The sequence below is a fragment of the Mandrillus leucophaeus genome, unplaced genomic scaffold, assembly GCF_000951045.1.
Source record: "Mandrillus leucophaeus isolate KB7577 unplaced genomic scaffold, Mleu.le_1.0 Scaffold420, whole genome shotgun sequence".
NCBI classification, from domain to species: domain Eukaryota; kingdom Metazoa; phylum Chordata; class Mammalia; order Primates; family Cercopithecidae; genus Mandrillus; species Mandrillus leucophaeus.
Window position 1 is genome coordinate 1,992,599 of NW_012104477.1, and position 6,432 is coordinate 1,999,030.

At 37.1% G+C, this 6,432-nt stretch overlaps 1 long non-coding RNA gene across 1 annotated transcript in view; it reads left to right on the plus strand.

Annotated features, from left to right (window-relative positions):
• LOC105548770 overlaps window positions 1–6,432 on the plus strand; it is a 129,796-nt gene that overhangs the window by 510 nt on the left and 122,854 nt on the right. The window contains exon 2 of the long non-coding RNA XR_001007442.1: window positions 1,686–1,819. This is a non-coding gene — a long non-coding RNA (uncharacterized LOC105548770). The remainder of the gene's footprint in view (window positions 1–1,685; window positions 1,820–6,432) is intronic.

The following is a 6,432-nucleotide window of genomic DNA, read 5'->3' on the forward strand; positions in this document are numbered from 1 at the left end:
CCATACAGAAATGAGTTCAGTATGTTGTTAAATGGCTAACTGGCGGTTATTGAAAACGGGGATTCAGCTGAGGGAAATCTGTTAAGTTTTCATATGGCTTTGTGTGAGGTGGGAGTGCTCCTCACTGACCTCGCTGCAGATGTCTGGGCACCGTACGGTAGGGGCCTTCACCAAGCAAAGTCCATCCCTGCCACGTAAGCCCCCCCACTTTTTTTAAAGTAATTATTGAGATGAAATTCACACATAAAAACCATCTTAAAGTGTACAGTCCAGTGGCACTTAGTACATTCACAATCGTGTGCGGCTGTCACCTCTGATTCCAAGACGTTTCACCACTCCAAAAGGAACCCCAGTGCCCGTTAGCAGTCCCTCCCCATTTCTCACCCTCTCCAGATTCAAGTGATCACGCCTCTACTCAAAAAGCCTTGCATTTAAAAGTATTTATTGTTAAGATACTGGAGACTATCTCCTACTTTATCAAGGTGTCTGAATCTGTAACTAGGCCTGAACTTAACTTTCTGTCAGAACCCTTGTCCTTAGTAATTCTGAAGCTTTCTCACCTTGAATACAAACGTGATTTTTTTTTTTTTTAAGCAAAAACTAGGCCGGGGGCGGTGGCTCAGGCCTGTAATCCCAGCATTTTGGGAGGCTGAGGCGGGTGGATCACGAGGTCAGGAGTTCGAGACCAGCCTGACCAACATGGTGAAACCACGTCTCTACTAAAAATACAAAAATTAGCCTGGCGTGGTGGCGCTTGCCTGTAATCCCAGCTACTGGGGTGCTGAGGCAGGAGAATCGCTTGAACCCGCGAGGCGGAGGTTTCAGCGAGCTGAGATGGCATCACTGCACTCCAGCCTAGGTGACAGAGCAAGACTCGATCTCTAAATAAATAAATAAATAAATAGTTAAGTGATATGGATAATACATATCTAGTGTTTCGGAACTGACAGTAGTCTGTGAAACAATGCTTAGCCATTAGCTTTTGAACTCAGCAATTGCTCTAGTTTGACTGCCTGTGTACCAATATTACTTACCCAGATTTCAGATCGTCACTGAACCATTCATAGAACTGTGACCAGTGGAAGGTAGTTTTAAAATTTATGCAGTCATAGATTCAAATTCTCCCTTATTTTGGAAGCAGAAAAATAGCATAATAATAAGCAATATATTAGAAGTATAAGTAATATAATAGAAAAAGAGATGTCAGGGTCATATTTTATAAGTATAACCAAACAAAGAACATCTTAATCTATTAGTTCTGTGGTAAGAATAAATTGTAAATAAAGGAGGAGGAGAGTAAACCCAAGAGGAAAAAAAAAAAAAAAGCATTGTTTTAGGAAGTGGTTGATTGCTTTTTGCTAGAATTAAAATATTTTCATTACTAACTCCATGATTCTACTTAGGTTCTACTAATTACAATGAAATTACATTTAAGTTACAGAGTTTTGCAGTTTCGACTACAGTTCACCTCTAATGGATTTGACAAATGGTGATTTAGAACTCTTAGCTATATTACCAAAACAAATAAGATGGCTGAATAGGTACTTTAGACTGCTAAAAGAATTCTGAAATAAGAAAGGACTATCAATAAGAATAGTAGTTACTATATAATTTTAATTTTACTAGTTGGTGAAAGTCCAGAAAACTTTAATGAGCTAGCAACATGTCTTTTATTTCTTCACCAGAATTGTTGGCACCTGGATGGTAAATCTTCAAGTTACTATGAAAGAAGATCACAAACCAAAAAGTAACATAGGAAATACTAAAGACTGGAACATTTTATCAGATTTTACTCGGTTTCATATACAGAAAGCTATAGGTAAGGATGAAATTATACAGCGTTAATAGAATGCATATATGCCACAGAAACTCAGTAATGCTCCTCTTGTGTTGTAAAAACAAAGATACACTATCACGAGTGAAACAATGAAATACCTTCTTCAGGATTGGGACTGTTGCATCTCCATTTTGTTTCTGGCACAATGCCTGCTACAGGATAGCTAATAAATGTTTCTGAATTCATATAGGAAGGATGCAATTATGTAGTACCAGAATGGTATCTTATATGAGACCCAGAAATTCAGCAATGTTCTTTCTTGGGTAGTACAGGCAAGGAGAGGAGGCCCTGTCACTGAGAACTTTCCATTTTGTTAAAATTTTCCCAACATTTAGCATGTAGTAGGCAGTCACAGATGTTTGTCGAGTACATTCTCTCAACCAGGGATAGTCATAATTGAGCATAGTTAAACCTGAAGAGGAAATAAAGGGTTGGAAGATTATACTGTGTACAAAAAATCTGCTATTTCTCTTGAAACTAAAAAAAAAAAAAAATTCCTAGGGCCATAATTACAGTTACCATTTATTAAATACCCACCATGTACCATATACTTTGCTAGGGGCTTTTTATAGGTGATTTTTAGAATTGACCTCAAAGTTTCACAATAATTTGCAAGAAGTAGGTAATTTTATAGGTAATTAGGCTTAAGAAAAGTTAAATACTTGCTTAAAGTAATGTAGCTAGTGAGTGATTCAGTCCTTAAGTCTAATTCCAAAAACCAGTGCACTTTCCACTGTGCCAATATAACCCAACATTAAATAAGATGTTTCATATATGGCAGGAAGTGTGCCAAGTTTGAGGAAAACCAGAGTAAATAATGCATAATCCTTTACTGCAAGGAGTTTACAGCTTGGCAGGAGAATGATTAAGTGGCATCAGTAAATTACAAATAAAATGCTGTGGGAACAGCTCATTTTGGCTGAGGGAAATGAGAAAATTATTTCCCAAAAATTTTTGAGCTAGGCCTTGAAAAACAGTTTGGGCAGGATGGGGCATGTATTCAGTGATGGTTAGTGTCCAGTGTGCTGAAACCTGACAAGCCTAAAAGTATTGTATTCTGAGACAAAATTCTATAGGCTGGTCAAGCCAGGCTGTGAAAAGCCTTGAGTTTGAATCTCTCACTATATGTGTTCAGATTAAGATAATCTCTTTCATAGATCTGTGTGACCTATTTTCTAATACTTCTCCATTTAAATTCATTTTATGCATTCTAGCCAGATTCGACCTCTGAAAATGGAATGTAGAGATTCTCCTGCTCAAAAACTTCTTGGAGCTCCCCATTTTATACAGAATTAAGTTGATAGAATTAAGCCTATAATTAAAACAAGAATTCAGTTCTTGAGGAAGAATAAAGTCGATATTCTGATCTCAATAGTCCATTCCAGTCTTATTTGTCTTATTTTCTACTATTATCTTTTACTTATCTTGTTTAGCCTGCCACAACAAAAATATGTGCTAGAATAAAGGTATTGAACAAAGATACTAGGCTTGCTGACTGTTCTAGACTCTCAGCTGCTTTTGGGTAGGATCTAAGCTTAGCACCATGACATATGTAAACTATCACTCAGTAGATATTTGTTGTTTTAATATATGAATGGGTGAGATTAGAGAGGAGCAGGTTTATGTGGTAGGATGAGTTTGATTTTAGATATGTTAAAGTATTGGCAGGACACCAAGTGGAACTGTTAAAAGTATGGGCTTCAAAGTTAGGAGAGAGCAATAAACTTAGAAATCACCCATCTAGAGGTGATGAGTCAACAAGGAGAGTAATTGAGCTTGCCTAGTGAGTGCCTAGAAGAGAGATACTTGGAACAGAAGAAGAAGGAGAAGATTAAGGATGGAATGAGGAAGAAGAGCCTGAGGTTAGAAGGTAGACATAGAACTAGAAGAAGGAGAGGTTAGTGTCATTGAAGCAAAGGGAAAAAATGTGAAAAAAAAAAGCTGTGGTGGACTATGAGATGAAACCCATTTAGAAGCTGATTTTAAAGGTGTAATATAAATGCAACTCTAGGGTCTAACAGAATCCTGAAAACAAGGTATAAATAAATACATATTTGTGGTTGATGATGATTGATGATTGGTTAACTCCCATTCTGTCCATTGGGCAGGCAGATTTGTCAGAGTGCTACTGTGATTTAAAATGTGGCACTATAAATATTAACGTGATTATTTCACACATACCTAGGAACTTAAATGAAAGAGGAATGAAAAGGGAAATGAAAAATGTATTGCTTAAAATTGCTTCAATAAAATTGTTGTTGATGTATATCTTCTTTTTTTGTTATTATACTTTAAGTTCTGGGATACATGTGCAGAACGTGCAGGTTTGTTACATAGGTATACACGTGCCATCATCTACATTAGGTATTTCTTATAATGCTATCCCTCCCCTAGCCCCCCATCCCCAACAGGCTCTGGTGTGTGATGTTCCCCTCCCTGTGTCCATGTGTTCTCATTGTTCAACTGCTACTTATGAGTAGGAACATGTGGTGTGTGGTTTTCTATTCTTGTGATAGTTTGCTGAGACTTATGGTTTCCACCTTCATCCATGTCCCTGCAAAGGACATGAACTCATACTGCATAGTATTCCATGGTGTATATGGGCCACATTTTCTTTATCCAGTCTGTCATTGATGGGCATTTGGGTTGGTTCCAAGTCTTTGCTATTGTGAACAATGCTTCAATAAACATACATGTGCATGTGTCTTTAAAGTAGAATAATTTATAATCCTTTGGGTATATACCCAGTAATGGGATTGCTGGGTCAAATGGTATTTCTTGTTCTAGATCCTTGAGGAATCACCATACTGTCTTCCACAATGGTTGAACTAATTCACATTCTCACCAACAGTGTAAAAGTGTTCCTATTTCTCCACATTCTCTCCAGCATCTGTTGTTTCTTGACTTTTTAATGATTGCCTTTCTAACTGGCATGAAATGATTGTGGTTTTGATTTGCACTTCTCTAATGACTAGTGATGATGAGCTTTTTCTCATGTATTTGTTGGCTGCATAAATGTCTTCTTTTGAGAAGTGTCTGTTCATGTCCTTCACCCACTTTTTGATGGGGTTGTTTTTTTCCTGTAAATTTGTTTACGTTCTGTGCAGATTCTGGATATTAGCCCTTTGTCAGATGGATAGATTGCAAAAATTTTTCTCCCATTTTGTAGGTTTCCTGTTCACTCCGATGGTAGTTTCTTTTGCTGTGCAGAAGCTCTTTAGTTTAATTAGATCCCATTTGTCAATTTTGGCTTTTGTTGCCATTGTTTTTGGCGTTTTAGTCATGAAGTCTTTGCCCATGCTTATGTCCTGAATGGTATTGCCTAGGTTTTCATCTAAAGTTTTTATGGTTTTAGGTCTTATGTTTAAGTCTTTAATCTACCTTGAGTTAATTTGTGTATAAGGTGTAAGGAAGGGGTCCAGTTTCAGTTTTCTGCATATGGGTAGCCAGTTTTCCCAAAACCGTTCAGTAAATATGGAATCCTTTCCCCAACTGCTTGTTTGTGTCAGGTTTGTCAAAGATCAGATAGTTGTAGATGTGTGGTATTATTTCAGAAGCCTCTGTTCTGTTCCATTGGTCTATATATCTTTTTTGGTACCCGTACCATGTTGCTTTGGTTACTGTAGCCTTGTAGCATAGTTTGAAGCCAGGTATCTTGATGCCTCCAGCTCTGTTCTTTTTGCTTAAGATTGTTTGGGCTCTTAAAATTATATGGGCTCTTTTTTGTTTCCATATGAAACAAAGTAGTTTTTTCTTATTTGTGAAGAAAGTCAATGGTAGATTGATGGGGATAGCATTGAATCTATAAATTAACTTGGGCAGTATGGCCATTTTCACTATATTGATTCTTCCTATTCATGAGCATGGAATGTTTTTCCATTTATTTGTGTCCTCTCTTATTTCCTTGAGCAGTGGTTTGTAGTTCTCCTTGAAGAGGTCCTTCACATCACTTGTAAGTTGTATTCCTAGGTATTTTATTCTTTGTGTAGCAATTGTGGTTGGGAATTCACTCATGAATTGCCTCTCTGTCTATTATTGGTGTATAGGAATGCTTGTCATTTTTGTACATTGAGTTTGTATTCTGAGACCGTTGAAGTTACTTATCAGCTTAAGGAGATTTTGGACTGAGATGATGGGGTTTTCTAAATATACAATCACGTCGTCTGCAAACAAAGACAATTTGACTTCCTCTTTTCCTATTTGAATACCCTTTATTTCTTTCTCTTGACTGATTGCCCTGGCCAGAACTTCCAATACTATGTTGAATAGGAGTGGTGAGAGAAGGTATCCTTGTCTTGTGCCAGTTTTCAAAGAAGATGCTTCCAGTTTTTGCCCATTCAGTATGATACTGGCTGTGGGTTTGTCATAAATATCTCTTATTATTTTGACATACATTCTATCAATACCTAATTTATTGAGAGTTTTTAGTATGAAGGGGTGTTGAATTTTATTGAAGGCCTTTTCTGTATCTATTGAGATAATCATGTGGTTTTTGTCATTGGTTCTGTTTATGCAATGGATTACATTTATTGATTTGCGTGTGTCGAACCAGCCTTGCATCCCAGGGATGAATTTGACTTGATCGTGGTGGATAA